The sequence below is a fragment of the Sceloporus undulatus genome, chromosome 1 (genome assembly GCF_019175285.1).
Source record: "Sceloporus undulatus isolate JIND9_A2432 ecotype Alabama chromosome 1, SceUnd_v1.1, whole genome shotgun sequence".
NCBI lineage: Eukaryota > Metazoa > Chordata > Lepidosauria > Squamata > Phrynosomatidae > Sceloporus > Sceloporus undulatus.
In genome coordinates this window covers 232,908,829-232,926,499 of record NC_056522.1, presented here as the reverse complement: position 1 = coordinate 232,926,499, position 17,671 = coordinate 232,908,829, and the positions used below count along the sequence as shown (strand labels likewise).

Sequence of the window (17,671 nt, the reverse complement as noted above, 5' to 3'; positions counted from 1 at the left end):
ACCATGGTCTATGGTATCGAAAGCCGCTGAGATGTCCAAGAGCACCAGCAGGGACACGCTTCCCCTGTCGATGCCCAGACGGAGATCATCGACCAAGGCGACCATGGCCGTCTCAACCCCGTAACCCGCCCGGAAGCCAGTTTGAAATGGTTCCAGATAATCCGTTTCATCCAAGACCGCCTGAAGCTGGATTGCAACCGCCCTCTCGATCACCTTACCCAAAAATGGTAGCAGCGAAACATATAGAAAAAGAAAATGCAAATAGAAAAAGAAAAGAAAGATAAAAGGCTCAAATCACCTAGTGAACTTTTACTAGTGAAAGTACTACCGAGGTGCTTGGTCAATAGTCTCTACAAAACATTAATCACTCAAATGACCTTGCTCTGAAAGAAGCAACATAGGAAATAAAATAAAAATGGTATTTGTAATAAAGATTTCAATCACTGAGAGTACTCAGACAGATAGACAATTACAGATATTAGACTTCTGCCATCACACATATATTTGGCAAATGGAGAAGTCTGCTGTCCTGAACTACCAGCCACAAACGTATGTACACAGCACATCAAACATAAGACAGCAAGAACGTGTTTGTATGATCGCTGCTATATTCAGAATCACAGGGATGGTCATACAGTCCAAATGCCTGTGAGTGCAGGAATCCACAGCTAAGGGACCCTTGAGAGACAGCCATCTAGCCTCTCTTTAAATACCTCAAGTGAAGGCTTACCACCTTCCATGGTGGACTATTTCGCTGTTAAACAGCTCCTACTGTGAAGAAATTCTTCCTTTTTTTTCTAATTTGAAGCCACTGCTCTTGGTCTTATACTTTCAAGCAAGACAAGATATTATCTGTTCATCTTCCACATGAAAATCTTTCAAATATCCAATAAGGTCTACCATCTTCTCTTCACTAATGGTAGCATAATCAACCTTTTCAATTGTCATCATAAGGCTTTCACAAGATAGTTTCCAGCTTGTTAGTGTTCTTAATACACTCTGATACCCAGAACGGGACACAGAACAGGTATAAGTGTACTGGACATTCCAGGTGAGGTCTGACCAATCCAAAGAGAGTGCTACTGTTATGCCTCCTAATCTGGACATTGTTCTTCTGTTCATTTATCACAGAATTGCAATAGTGGCTATTTTCTCATTCTCTTTCTTCTTTTGTGCCATTTGATCACAGCAATGCCTCATATTTATTTGTAGTTTACTAAGATCTCTAGATTTTTTTCATATATACAGTTCTCAAGCCAGGTGTCCCCAATAATATATTTACATGCTATTAAATGTATTTTACTTCCTATAATATAAGAGAAAGGGATCATTTATCTACAATAGGATGGGCATCTGCAGCAAAACTAAGAGCTAGTTTGGAACCCTCTGGGGACCTCACAGACTTCCAAAAATATATTAAAAAGTAGCTCAAAGTCCACTTTTGATTATGAAACCATTTCTGGGTTTTGTTTTGTTTTTAAATTGTTGTTAAAGAGTTCAGTGGAGCCCTGCAACCTAGTTAGCTGTTGAATTGCCCAATCCAAGAGGCCACCAAGACAGACAATTCACTTTTCAGTGCAGGGAAGAAAGAAGATGGTCTGGGGAGCTTGAGGGGTACAAACAAACAGCCAGGATCAAACAAATAAGAAGTTTATTGTTTTTTGTTCATTGTTAAGCCAATATCCAGTGTCAGTTGCTTCTTTTTTATCACTTGATTTTATTGTGCAAGAAATGCCACTCGGAAACAAATCCTTCAATGAACATAAGTTCAACCAAAACAACTTGCTTTAAAAGAGTACTTAAAAACCCCAATTATTATTAAACTAGTGGCCATAACATCTGTACTTCATTTTGCTACTTAATGTTCAGATGTAGTCCTATTTGGGGTAGTTCTGTGCTCTTATATATAGTCTACCAACTTTTCAATATAATTCCCAAAGCTTCATACATAGAAAGATGTAAATCATATCAAATTTTGGTTTCTTTATGTTAGAAAGCAGGTTGATCAAGCTTTCTAATGCATAAAACAATGTTTCACAGTGTTAACATAATAGGCAGCATTTTTTTATTATTATATTAGCATATAAAAAACTGGTGTAAACAAAAAAGCTGGTTTAAGCAACAACAAAAAACATTTTCCCAACTCTGCATAATTATAGCAGTTTGATACCTCTTTAAATGTCATGGCTCCATCCAGTGGAATCCTGAAATTTGTAATCTGTATACACAGAATCTCTTGAACTAAGGGTCTCTGGCAGAGATTTCTGAATACTTCACGGAACTACAGATCCCATGATTCCAAAGGATGTAACCATATCAGTTAAAGTGATAGCAAAATGCTATATGGACACACCCTTGCTATAAGGTTGTCAGACAGAGGTGTGTGTGTGTGTTTGTGTAGCCTGGCCCTAACTGACAGAAATCCCAAAGGGGACACAGTTGGATAACCAGTAAGGGATGCCTGCAATACAGAAGACTATTTCTGGATATATTCTCTTTGGTTAACAGCTTCAAGGAATCCTTGGACCAGAAGGTGCAAATGTACTGGTTGTTGATTCATCATTCCTCTTTCCTGTTATTGTCCTTTTGTTCCTGCCATAACTCAGAAAAAAAATCTAAAAGTAATTCTAATCTTCAAGAGTAGTTGTGGCAACGGGACACAGGAGAGTACAAAAGGTAGGTAGCCGAGCTCTATACCATGTCTGGATATCCAACTTAAGCTCCTAGCCACTGCTTTTCTGGGTAGAGCAAAAGAATAAAATAGGATACTTCTATAATGAATAAGCAGTTCTCTTCAGTTCAATGAACTATTTTAAAGATGTCATTTACAGAATGTCTGGTGACAGGCATATTAGGCATGCCATTCTTTCCCATCCTAAATGTAACAACAGAAAGGCATTTACAAGAACAAGAAGGAAACTGCAGGACAACAAAGCATGCCTCTCTGCGGGTTTCTTATACCAGTGCTAAATTTGATATAATCCCACTCTGTGTTTTACACTCATCCCTACTGGGGTTAGGGGCACAGGACCCCTGTGAGTGTAGAAAAACCACAAATAACAAAACCACTATGTTTTTACCTGAGAGAACAAAGATTATCACACTAGGGCAGGGATAGGCAACCTTTTTGAGCCGGGGGCCGGGTTGCTGTCCCTCAGACAACTGGGGGGCCGAAGCCAAAGAATAAATAATTAAATAATTTTTTTGAAAAAAAATAATTAAATAAATAAACCGGGACAAATGTAGGACAAAATTTTCAAATGGAGGACACTTTTTAAAAAATGGAGGACACGCAAAAAAATTTACTGATTTTTTAAAAAATGTTAATATAAATGCATGTTTCGGAGGCTTCTATAGACAATTGCCCCCCTTGCCTGCCGCTTGCCCCCCCCTTGCCCGCCTCCTCCTGATAGGTCAAAGGCCCCATGCCCTCACGCGAGAGGCCAAAGGCTCCGGCGGCAATCAGCGGCAGGACCAGGCTGGGGCCGGTCCCAAGGCCTTGCCGGGCCGCATCCGGCTCGCGGGCCGCAGGTTGCCTACCTCTGCACTAGGGCTTACCGTCTCTCAGTCGTCCCTGGATTGTTGAGGAAGTGCGCGTGTATGAATGCCTGGCACACTTCCTCAGCTTCAGGGAATCATTGGCTACCTCTAGCATTACTGAATCATTCAGGGAGAGTGAATCTCCCCTTAACATGAAGTTTCTGTTAGTTTCCATAGAATTGTGTTGGGGAAGCTACAAATGCCTACTGGAGTGTTCTCTCTAGGAATCTCTGGGTCCTTCAGTGTGACTTTTGGTTAAAGTTGGCCACAGAATTGTGCTGGAGGACCTAGATATTCTTAGAGATAACATATTAATAAAATCTGTGAATAATCAAATCCACAAAAGTCAAAGCCACCAAGGTGGAGGGACGAGTGTACAATTCTTCAGCTGCAGCTAAGAATAATGAACTATTATGAGCAGAAGCATCAGGTGGATTCCTGCAAGGTAATTTATCAGCTAACTTAGATCAGATCCCCAGAGAAAGGTGCTCAACACAGCAAGATGCTTCAAGCCCTCAGAAACCTTTGCTCTCTCAGGGGTCATTCAGACTACCTTTTGTACTGAATTGTAACCTGGATCAAAAGTCAGATGTTCCCATTGGCACCGGTTTAAACATATCAGAATTAGGGTTTTGCACACCCAATCCGGGGCAAATCCCCCTTAGAGCATTTTTTCTGAAAGTGGATTATTTTCCAAGTCTTTTAGAAAAACCCATTTCTTCCCTGCTGTCGGCAAATGTGAACTTGGCCCCGATTATGATCGGGTCAAGTTCAGGGGAGGGATTTAGGTCAGAGGGAGGGCAGAGGGTGGAACATGTTTCCCCTCTCGCAGGCAGCTTTCTCTCTCTCTCTCTCTCTCTCTCTCTCTCTTGTAATTTTATGTTTGACGGATTATGCAAATGTTTGTTCTACAGATTGGTACACATTGATAGAATGTGTCTGCTTGTGCTACATTTCCCTTTTGTTTGCTTGCTGCCGACACGGCATGTCACTTTCCAAGTGGCATTTTTTTAAAAAAAAAATTTGTGTGTGTGACAGAACATGCAAATGCTTGTGTTCCTTTTAAATTTGGAAAATTGATACAATGTGTGAATGCTTTTGCTACATATGTATATGTGTATGTAAGGCATTCTGGGGTGGCAATTGGAGGGAAAGCAAAGAAAGAGGATGCAGAGATGGCATTCAGGTGGCCTCCCTTGCAAGCAACATTTGTTGTTGTTGTTGTTATTGTGATAGATTATGAGAATGCTTTGGACTGGAAGGGAAGGGAAGAGGATGGCGTCTGGAGGGGAGGCAAGGGCTTCGGAGGTGGCATTGGGCTGGAAGCGAAGGGAAGGAAAGAGGTTCCAAAGAGGAGGAAATACTGGGTTGGAAGCGAAGGGGAAGCTAGAGGCTGGCATTCTGAGGGAAGGCTGTGGAAACCCATGACTTTGGGGGAGTCACACTCTCTCAGCCTCAGGGTAAAGGCAATGGCAAATCTCCTTGGAACCAATCTTGCCAAGAAAACCCCAGGATGGGGTCGTTTTATGGTTTCCATAATCTGTAATGATCCAAACACACACACATACCTGGAGGTTTTTAAATATGACAAGTTGACAGAATATGCCCACACTACCGCCAGTTTTTTTTAAAAAGGAGGGGGGAAAGCACCCATTCGGTTGGCCAATGGCTGTAGGATATGTCACCTTTGACAAAAGCGGAAGTGAATATGATTGACAACAGGGGAGGCTCCATTTTAAAGCGGTACTGCAAATGTGAACTTCAGATGGGCAAACTGCCCCAATCAAGGTAAAGGGTAGTGGGCACTTGTAACTGAGATGATTCGGTATGGGGGTGATAGGCATTGATCTACACCTTTTTAATATATCTAAATTATAATCTTTGGCCTGCATCTTGATATCAAAAGTGCATCTTGACCTGAGTAGCTATATGGCCCTAGCATGTGATCTGAAAAGAACAGGTTCCCACTGAAAACAAGGGGAAGCCATGGGTTTTGATATGTAAACGAATTTCCTTTCCCAGCTTTGATGAGATCATGCAAGGAGCTGCTAAGTGCTATCAGGAAAGATGCTATCATATGTCTTAAGGAAGTGTCTCTCTTTGTGATTGAGGGGGAACCATTTGAATCAAAGGAATGGTATTTGTGTAGCCATTTGGGTCCCTACTCTGGCAGAAACATTTGGGTTAGATCAAAACATTTGGTTAAGATGTGAAATACATTTCAAACAGTTTCCTTTGATTACCCTTTGTCTAGAGACCCTGTTAAACCCTTAAAAAGGTCTCCTAAATTTAGGGAGGGGGCCAGCTAGCCATTCACTGTGGCCAGCCATTCACTGCTGGTAGCCTCTCTCACTGCTGGCAGCCAAGAGCTATGTCAATTTAAAATCAGTCTCTCTCTCTCTGACTTGTCTGCTAAACCAGACCTGCAAACCCACACACACAAATTGGACACACCAACTTCTACATCAGGTGAGTATCTCCATTAGAAAGCCTAATATCTATCCCACATTTACTACGTTATTTCCTGAGTCTTGTATGAATGTATGAGCGTATGTGCCTGTATGTTTGAATCCTTGTTTCCAATAAAAGAGACATTGATTGTACTTAGAGCTTCTGCCTCATTTCTGGATTTCTAGTTCCTGGTATACAGATCGAATGGGCGATCCCATCTGAGGTATAGTAACAGGCCTCCTCTCGTGACATTGAGCTAATTAAATTCCCCATTGATAATTTGGTCACTGTTCATTGTTACAGGGGCTACCCAGTTCTATCCAGAGCAAATGGGCAAGTGAGAATGGGGCCTCAGTCTCCTTTCTTTAGGATCTTTCAGATAACTGCAAAGCTTTTGCAACAGAGGGCAACAGGGAAGCTTTGATTATTACCAGTTGGGGCTTCTTGACACTGGTTTCGTACGTACTTGGATCCTTTCTAATCCATGTAGAAGCAGGGAGTGGGAGAGGAAGGTGTATGACACTGGAGGCAGTTGGCTAGTAATTTTTCAGATCCTATGGCACTGTAAATCTCTTGGTGCATGACTGGCTCTCAGTTTTCTGAGATATGCATGGACACTGATGCTTTTCTCTACTTTTTTGAGAAACAGAGTTCTAAAAATCTTATTTTGCCACAAGGAACCATCTGTGTGTATCCCTGCCTCTCACTGAGCAAAGAGGAGAAGAAGGACTTACCACAGAATCCATATGAATCACAAGTATGAATCTTTTTTTTAATGTTTTGTTTGTTTTGTTTTCGCTGCAGTTTATGCTAGGGAAAATTTACTCAGGGGAACATCCTCTGGGAGAGAACAAAATGTTACTGGTGGTGTTAGGAATTGAGAATTGCCATGGAATGCTCTGGAACAACAGAAATGGTTATTTAATAATAATTAAACAACAATAACAAGAGCTACAGAAACAAAACAGCAGCTAACAGCTTCATTTACTCTGCCTGGAGATTTCATCAGTTTTCCCAAACTGTGCCTCTTGTTCAACCGTCTCCCCAATCCCCTGTATCTCCAACCACCAGCCTTGTTCTATAACCTGGCCTGGTACTGAACCCTTTCCCAACTGTCATAGCTTATCACTGCAGTCACTACAGAAATGACTCATCTCTACATCAAGAATCAATCTTCCAGCAATGAAAATCATGTTCTGAAAGTCATCCTGGGCCAGTAACAAATATTTATATGTTTTTTGTCAAATCCCAGACACTGCTTTAGCACATTTATGAAAACCAGACTGCAAGACCTGAACAGTTCCTACAGGCATACACTTTTGCAAGAGACACTTGACCCAGACTTGCCCGGTAGCAATGGTTTAATAGACTGCCAGTTCTGGAGATCTCATTGAAATTTCATGTTCTATTATCATTTGTTTTTGCTTTTTGCAAAGACTTTACCTTGAGTTTACATTCTCCTAATACCCTTAAAAACAAACATAGGCATTTGCCTTGTAAGAGTTCCACAACTACCCTCTTCAGTCTGATAATGAAAGATGAAACTAAGAAAGATATAACACTTTCTGCTCTAGTAATTCTTCTTCTAGGGGAAGAATGCACATCCTTCTTTTATTGGCTGCACAGAAATAGTTCAAATAAGACCTTTATATCCCACTGGGTTTTGTTAAATATAACATAAGTAAGGGAAAAAAGAGAAAGAAAAGTCAAAATAAAACACTAGCACAATTCAAAGTTGCACTAAGAAAAAGTTGAGTTCAGGCCTAAGAATAAATAAATATAATAGTGAAACAATACTTTTGATAAAAGCTGATTTTCCTCTTTCTTCTTTAATGGCAACCATCTGTACTACTAAATAGGAATAAAGTTAATAAATTGTTGTTGCTGTGTGCCTTCAAGTCATTTCCGATGTTATTGCAACCCTAAGGCAAACCTATCATGGGGGTTTTTGGAGCCAGGAGTGTGTGACTTGTCCAAGGCCACCCAGCAACTTTCCATGGCCATGTGGGGAATCGAATCCCAATCTCCAAAGTCCAAATCCTATGTTCAAACCACTACACCACACTGGCTCAAGTTAATATATAAGTTAATACCTTTTAGATCAAGCTGATCTCCAGTCTCTTTTGGTATAAGTACAATTTTAAAACTATTTATAGATATTAATAATGGTGGCCACAAAAGAGGGAGATTCAGTTTTTTTTTCTAGATAGCTAGCTATGATGTATAGTATTTCCAAAACTCATTGCTTTATTTAAGTCGAAGACATCTGATTTTCATTATCACTACCATCTTCATTTTCATCTCTATAGTAGCTGTTCAAATATCTAACAACATAAATATCTAGTCTTTAATATCTTTCTTTCTAGATGTAACACACACAATTCCTTCCAAACTATGTCCTTCATTTAAAACCCATTTTAATTATCTCCCCCCCCCTTTTTTTTTTTAAAATGTATTTTGTGCATGTGCAATTTACTACACTGTGGTTTATTAAGCATTTCAGGAGACAAGATCTTTCTTTAAAAGAAGAATGGGAAAATCAAATATCATAGGTGTGAATCAGGCTCCTCAGCCAGCATAGATAATCTTTTGACACATTATAGCAGAGAAATATATCACACAAGTGTGGACAGTTCAATCAACACTTGCAGAAACCTGTCTTCATCAGGTTGGCTTATTTTGACCTTTCCATGTCAGAACAGGTGGAACGCAAGGATTAGTTCCAAAAGAGTGTTCTTAAAACCTATTGTGGCACAGGTCCAAGTGCAGTACAATGACTACATGCCACTGTATCTAGAAGGTCACACATATTCACAAAACAGGGACAGAAATTAATTGGTTAAAATAAATGTGATTCCATGCCTGTGATTGCTCTAGATGATGAACGACAGTATTTTCTCTGCATATTGAAGCATTACCGTACATACTCAACTATAAGTAAATCTCATGTATAAGTCTAAGGCGCCTTACAGACGGGCCTAAGCGGCGCCGTCGTTGCGCCAGGAATATGCGTGAGGGGTGGCGCTTCTGGACGTGCCTTGCCCCTCGTGCGTATTCCGTATGGCAAGATGGCGGCGCCCTATACAGACGGGCGCGGCCATCTTGACGTAACGGACGCACAGCGTCCAGGCGTCTAAACCTGGAAGAGCCGTCGCGAGTGCGCGCTTTGGCACTTGCGGCGGCTCTTCTGGGTTGCCGGAAGGAGTGCAATTTCTGCACTCCTTTTTTGCAGCGCGGAGGAGTCGCGCGGTTTAGCTGCTGCGGCTCCTCCACGCTGCAACTGGCAGCGGCCCAAGACCGCCCCTTTTGGGCGGTCTGTAATGGGCCAAAGTCAAGTTTTGGGGCCTAAAGTATGGATTTTGCCATGACCCATGGATAGGTTGAGGGTAAAACTTGAAGGCTCCTTTAGCGTGTGTATGGGTATTTTATTTCAGCCTAGGCAGGCTGGGGGGAGGAGGACTCTTAAACAAACATCAATATCAGTCAATTACCCACTTGGCTCTTTCTTGCTAAACTCCTCTCTGCACCCTATGGAAAAATCTGAAAGAGCAGATATCACATTTCCATAGTGACCCATAAATGTCTACTTGGGATTTTGGGGTCAATTTTGGGGCATAAATTTTAGTTTTATAGATGAGTATATATGGTAGAAATAGTAAAAGAATTCCTATACCTTGGAGCAAACATAAATCAGAATGGGAACTGCAGCCAAGAAATCAGAATAAGAATAAGAATGGGGAGGGCAGCTATGAAAGAACTAGAAAAGGTCCTAAAGAGCAAAGATACAAAACTAAGCACGAAAGTTAGAATTGTACAACCCATTGTATTTCCTATCATCATGTATGGAAGCAAGAGCTAGACAAATAAGTAAATGGATAAAAAGAAAATAAATTATTTCGAGTTATGATGCTGGAGAAGAGTGTTGAGGATATTGTGGACAGCCAAAACAACAACAGCAACAAATAAATGGGTCCTAAACAAATCAGGCCTGAGACCTCCTTGGAAGTCAAGATGAATAAACTGAGCCTGTTGTACTTTGGCCACGTCATGAGAAGACACAACTCATTAGAAAATATAACAATGCTAGGAAAAGTGGAGGGAAAGAAAAAGAGAGGAAGACCACACTCTAAATAGATGGACTCAATTAAGGACGTCATGGGTATGAATCTGCAAGAACTAACTAAAGTAGTGGACGATAGTTTCATCCACAGGGTCAAGATAGATCTGAGGGTAGTTAACAACAACATCATAATGGATATTATTTCCCATCTGTAAAAGTGCTGCCCAACCTAGTTTTTTTAAGGTGTTGAAGTAGAGCAGTGATAACTCACACGTTAGGCTAGAATTGGAGTGGGAAACCATAGCCATCCAGATCCCACAATCCTTTTGTCTTGGCTTGGCTGTCAATGAGAGTTGTAGACCAAAAGCAATTGAAGGAACACACATTTCCCACTCACAGGGTAAAGTATGATGCTCTGAATTAGGTCACAACATTCTGCAACAGGTTATGATATTTCCATAGCCACTGTATTAGGCACCATCCTAAATTCTTTTTTTCAGTAGCATAAAATGATCTTCTTCCTTGATAGTTTCCAAACAGTTTGCTTATTACAATTCTTTAAAATAACTTTTTGTCCCCCAAAGGTGATTTCTTTTTAAAAAATAAATAGCAAGAGATGCAATGTTTCTTGATAGTATGGAGGAAAACTAGTGGGAAGCTTATTTATTAGTGTTGCTGATAGCTGCGTAAAATTTGAGGTAGGAAACTAAAAACATATAATTTTGTTTTAGTGTTAACAGCAGGAAGATGTATGCATAAAACAAATATTAAAGGATTAGCTACAAGCAGTTAAAGTAAGCCTCATCTTTTCTAAAAAGCAGCTTCTTGCCTTTATGCTGAATTAATCAGCTCAACCCTCCACCCGCATTTTCTATTAGAACAGCAAAATACTTTCCAGGATAAGTTTGACTTTGCTTTATTTAGTTTTTTCCCCTCTACTGTTGCTAGGGTAACATTTGTTTTAAGAGTTAAAGTTGTATCTTCCAAAGAAAAATGGGAAAAAAATTGAAGAAATCCCACCAAAAAGCCACGCCAAACTCCAGCATTTAAATGCAAACTTTGCATTAAGAGATACTTCCCAGTTTTGCAGGCAAATCCTCCAGGCGGGTTTACTGAGACTTAACTGACAAGATCCAAGACAAAGAACAAGGAGATGATATTACAAACATTTGTATGGCAGATTAGGGAGTTACAACTACATCAGAAAATCCTGTTAACAAGGCAAATCCACCACAAAATATTAAACAATGACTTAGAGAGCCTGCTTCAGCTTTCACATGCTTGTTATATTTGGTATAATCAAGCCACTTCAGCATATGAAGAACAGCGAATGAGAATTCAAAGTGCTTGGAAGGTTGCAATACACAAATTCATAAGTGTCCTACAGTGCAAATTGTGCAGCTTTAAGCAGATATTCTGAGCATAAACATAAACAACATAATCTTCCTCTATTCTTCCAATGTTTTCTTTCCCGCAGTATAAGCCTAAAATTATTCCTTTCCTCAATTCCTCCCACAAAGTTTTATTAATGTTTATGAACTGCTTTAAATAAAAAGATACTCAGAAAAACGCAAAGTAATCCCACTGATCCTGAGATTTTATAGCTTTTTTTGGTGGTTTAAAGAAATGCAGGGAGCTCATTCTTCTTATAACAGCAGTAAATTGGACAACTGCTGGAACAACTGTTATGCAGATAAAACTTGCTTTTGTATGGATAACATTTTTTAAAAAAATACGACATGCCAATTTACAAAGTGAGTTAACTCATTAGGGCCAGCAATGTAGCCTTTGAGAATACATGCTCTGGGCTTGTATCCATGAGATCAGAGGCCTAAGTGGAAACTGAAATTCTAGTGAGGAGAAACTTTGTTAAAAGTCAAAGGCCAGGTTGGTGTATTTGCCCTTGCCTAGCTGGAAACTCCACAGTCCTGGCCACATGCATATCTTTATGTGAGGCTGTAGCTGAAAAGTAACACATAATCACCACCATATATATCATATATATCATATAAGTGGCTTTATAGTCCTGGTGGCCATATATAATGCATGCTCACTCTAAGTATACGGTTAGTACAGGGGTAATGTGAGCCCTATAAAATAATTATTTAGTAACAAAAGCTTTTTAAATATGGAAAATCCCTTCACTGGTTGTGTTTTAAAATGCAATCAATGAAATACAGACTTCATAAACAGAACAGTATTTGCAGAGGGAAATGGGATTCAGCAGCGGCTCTGGAAAAAGTGGGGGCATCATATCCTCACTCAAGAGACCTCTTTGGAAGATGGTTTGGACTGTCCTAGATCAAACTGTCTAAAAATGAAGTCTGAGCTGAGAGAACAGCAGACCACTCCAGGTCATGTGTCCTCAGAGGTGGGTTTTCCTAGCTCCACAGAACATTGGGTTACAAAGACACAAGCTAAACTCATAGATGCCTGAAGCAGTACTGTATCCAGTTGCAAAGGAAGACACTTTATGATTAAAACATTTCTTGCGAGAAAGACCTTCCTCACAAACAGGGCTTATTTCTGAGTGTCTGCAGTGACCATAGCTGAGGCTTTGATGTTTCTGAGAATTCAAGAATTAGGCAGAGAAGGTGAAATGTCTTTGTACCTGTTCTAGATCCAGCTCACATTCACCCTGTCCACCTGTCCCTTGCTCTATGGGCCTTCTTTTTTATGACCTAGACTGTCTCTCAACCCTGTGTTTAGATTTGCCCTATTTGGATATATCATTCATGTTTTGGTCTTACTTGTCTCAGTCTGGACTGCCTTCATTTTGCCACCAGAAAACAACCAACTTTCAAATCCCTGGAACAGGACTAGGGACCATGATTCCTGATTTATCTTCCTCTTGGAACTGGAATGTCACCTTCTATGCAGTTCCAGAGGTTTCCACAACCCTTCAGAACAGCTTTGTAAAGGGCAGTGAAGGTTACAGATGGAAAGAAGGGTGGGAAAGAATTAATGCCAGTGCCCTTCCTCCAATGCTAGCAGAACTCTGTGGAGTACAGCTTGGGAACCAAACCAGGGCCCCTTAGAATTTCAAGCAAAGCCTCCATTACTACAGGGAAAAGACTGCCTACAAAAAAAGACAGGAAAGACACAGCCATTTCCCCAATATTCCTAAAGCCTATGACACTATCTGTAGTGAGGTGGAGGGAGGGGAGAGGTTGCTTCCACGCTAGATCCCTTTAGTACTCCTGTGATTTTTAAAAGTGGCTGAAAGTGGAAGCAAAATAGAGGCTCAACACAGTATTAAACAAACCAACCACTACATTCTTTAGTAATGTTCTTCTACGTGGTCAAGGTCCTTCTAGTCATTCTGTTCACAATTAAACTGCATTGACCAAAGGCATTTTAATGCAACTGAAAGTTTTCTATATGCTACTTGCTACATATCTAGGTTAGGGAATTAGTGATACCTTAACACCATGTACAATTTAGCATCTTACATTTCTACCAATGGCGCCTTTCTACAGAGATTTCATCGTGTGTGTGTGTGTGTGTGTGTGTGTGTGTAATAAATGGCAAAAATGCATATTGATGGCATTCCTTTTGACTAAAAAGGAAAAGAGACCAAGCTGTGATGATGGAGAAGCATACACACTTCTGTTCATTCTTCTTTACCCATGTGCCTTGTGTGCTGAGATCCAGAGGGTGAACAGGGCACAACATCTGGGCATATCAATGCTGGGGATAGGAAGCACATAGATGGCAATGCCTGATGATACCTCAACATAGTAGGAGACATTGGGTTTATATTGATTTTTATGTTCGATATGTCCTAAAATCATCCTTGTCAGATAGAACAATGAATAACAATCTCTTCTCTGAATAGACATCTACTTCATTGGTGGAGGGGAAAATAAAAAGAATTTACTGCCTTTCACTCAATATGCTTCTTTAAAGTGCTGACATAATCTATCAACAGAATCTTAAGTATAAATATTGACTTTGTGTGGTCATTTGTTGCATACCAAAAGGAATGTAGTCTTTATGAAAATTAACTCCATAGTGATCCAAAAATAGCTGAAAATACGATCACAACAACAACAACAACAACAACAACAACAACAACAACAACAACATGCTCCTCAATCAAAGGTAAGTTAAGGAACCAGCAGCACACAAAAGAAATGGGCAACAAAAGGCTGAGCAATATAACAAAGGACACTTATATATTATGACACCTTATCTTTTAGATTCCTCACATGGTTTCACAGTCTTCACCCTTATATTGGTGGTCAGAATCATTTCACAAAACTATTTTATATTTCAAACTTTTGTGACAAGGAAGAACTACACCATTAATCTTTTATGACTGGTCTCACACAAAATATTTGGGCTTTAACACCACAAGGCATGGCTATCTTTCCTAATTCTGACATGCCAAAAGAAGTAACCTCAAGGCTTCTGAAGCAGTAGCATAGTAATGTTTAAAGTGCCAGCAGCAACACCTCTGCATCACTGTTTTTGATTATACATAATTCATTGTGCAGAACAAAATGTAAACTTAGTGTCAATATCCCCAGAAATACATGACTCAAAGCACAATCTATCTTTTGCCTTTATGTCTTTGTCTCTCTGTGTGTCTTACAGTTTTAAACTTTTCACATCTACTTCTTGAGTCTGTCACTAGAACCAAAAATCATCTAAAGAAATTAGGCAGACCTCAATACGATCCCGTTATTGACATTTATGTTGATCGATGTTGGCCCTTACAGAATTGGAATCTGCAGATCAATTCCCTTATTAGATTCTTTCTCACTGCTGCCATGATCATTTTATCACACAAGCTGTTGCTATCAAATGCTGCTTTATCACTTTATAATGGGAGAAGCAAAAGGTTTCCTACAGCACTGAGACAGAAATAAAAATGGCCACAGATCTAAACAGAATTTCTTGAGACTCTGAAAAATAAGTGAACATTTATACACATATCTTGAAAGATAGGTAGTGCATGATTATATTACAACATAAAATAGTATTCACATAGTTAACAGCTTTTGACAATGCTACAGCAATTCTAAGATGAGGTTTAAAAACTTATATAAGTATGTCGGTTTGTACAGTCAATCAGGCACATGTCCTGTAGACATGTTGACTATATCACCTATCACCCCTAGAATGTCTGAGAATGTGGTGTGTGTGTTGTACTCTAGCATATCCCTCCTGGGGATGATTGCATTAAACAGAAGAAAGGGTAAATGAGAACACTAGTACATGAAGCTGAATGGGTTATTAGTAACTTTGCTTTGGGTCCCATATGGGAGAAAATGGAATAAATAACACAACATAACATAACATAGAACATACTGCTTTGGGAAAGTGACTTCTCCTATGTTTCTGATCACAGTTAATGCCTTCTTCTACCTACAGAGTTGGTATTACCCCCAGGAGGGAAGTTCCTAGTGGCATCCATGGGCGGTTTTCTCCCCTAACTAATAACAGCCAGGCTGAGTAGATTTCATCTAATCTACAGCTAGGTTAGATGAACCTGCAAATTTGGCTTTTAGATGCAGGAAAGAGACGATTTATAACTAACATGAAGAAAGAAATGCTTTTTTGATATTTGCAAGAACATCTTGAGGGAAGTACTGTACTTATGGCTCTGTTTTAATCCTCCAAATTAAAATTTGGATGGGATACATTGGTCAGATGGCCAACTGGCCTGCCTGCCTGCCTGCCTCTCCTCCCTCTAATGTATATTTTACAAAGGGATGTGTTTCACACTTGTTAATCAGATTTTGACCTACACTGGCTGGCATACTGTCTGTTATTACCAACTAGAGTAGACCCATTTCATTGATTGCTGATTGGTGAGTCAACACTTTGCCATGTGCTGGGAACATTTCTGAAGAGCAGGGTATAAATACAATAAATTAAAAAAAAAATAAAATTAAAAATAAAACTACCTTATATACTTGACTGTAAGTTGAGAAATATATGCCCCAAAACTGACCCTAAAATCCAGAATCGACTTATATAAGGATCAACACATTAATACTGAATCATAGAATCATAGAGTTGGAAGAGACCACAAGGGCCATCCAGTCCAACTCCCTGCCATGCAGGAACTCTCAATCAAAGCATCCCCAATAGATGGCCATCCAGCCTCTGCCGAAAGACCTCCAAGGAAGGAGACTCCACTACACTCTGAGGGAGTGTCTTCCACTGTCAAACAGCCCTTACTCTCAGGAAGTTCCTCTTAATGTTGAGGTGGAATCTCTTTTCCTGTAGCTTGCATCCATTGCTCCGGGTCCTAGTCTCTGGAACAGTTGAAAACAAGTCAGCTCCCTCCTCAGTATGACATCCCTTCAAGTATTTAAACAGGGCTATCATATCACCTCTTAACCTTCTCTTCTCCAGGCTAAACATCCCCAGCTCCTTAAGTTGTTCCTCATAGGACATGGTTTCCAGACCTTTCACTGGTTAGAAAGGTGCTGAAATGAGCACAGCTATGATACCCCACTCTTTGTGCCTGCAGGCAGGAGTGTGTGTGTGTGTGTGTGTGTGTGTGTGAGAGAGAGAGAGAGAGAGAGAGAAGAGGGGGGGTGTTCCCAATCCAATTTGAACTCCTCTCTTCCCATCAAAAAAGACCCAATTTAACTCCACTTCTTTCCATTCCCAGTCCAATGTGAAAGCCTTCTCTTCCCGTCAAAAAAGACCCAATTTAACTTCACTTCTTTACATTCCCAGTCCAATGTGAAAGCCTTCTCTTCCCATCAAAGAAATACCCCTTTTAGCTCCACTTCCTTCCCTTCTCAACCTGAAGTGAAAGCCTTCCCTTCACATCAAACACCCCATTTTACACCACTTCCTTTTCCTCCCCAACCTGATTTTAAAGCCTTCTCTTCCCATCAAAGAAACAACTCTTTTAACTCCACTGCTTTCCCTGCACAGTCCAATGTGAAAGCCTTCTCTTCCCATAAAAAACCCACCCCTTTTAGTGCCACTTCTTTCCTGTCCCAATCCGATTTGAAACCAAGGCATCAGATGGAACTAGGTTTTTTACGGGTTATATTAAGGCAGGGGTAGGCAACCTTTTTGAGCTCAGGGCCGGGCTGCTGTCCCTCAGACAACTGGGGGGCCGAAGCCAAAAAATTTGTCTCCAAACCGGGACAAATGTAGGACAGATGTAGGACATTTTCCAAATGTAGGATATATTTTTTAAAATGGAGACCATGCAAAAAAAGTTGCTGCTTTTTTTAGGCATGATCAAAATGGAGGACATTTTGGCATTATTCCTAGACAGATGGCAGAAATGTACTTCCCTTTCTGGCCAACCCCCCCTCCCCCATTCCAAAACACACATGACAGCGCATTTGAGCATTTCACATGGCTTTATTTACCATGGGTTCTTGCAAATTTAATAGAATCATAAAATTATAGAGTCGGAAGAACGCAAGGGCCATCCAGTCCAACCCCCTGCCATGCAGGAACTCTCAATCAAAGCATCCCCGACAGAGAGGCTTATTGCATATGCATATTGAACATGTCAAGGTGGTTTAACAAGAACTGGATTTGCCCTCGGTTAATAAAAATACAGAAAAGGGAAAATAAATGCACACAGATGGGGCCAAGAACCCACTCAACCACAACCACAACAACAATACACAG

General features: G+C 40.3%; 1 protein-coding gene across 4 annotated transcripts in view; it reads right to left on the bottom strand.

Moving 5' to 3' along the window:
- The window catches only part of NCKAP5 (NCK associated protein 5), an 811,098-nt gene that overhangs the window by 164,550 nt on the left and 628,877 nt on the right, over positions 1 to 17,671 (bottom strand). The window lies entirely within an intron of this gene.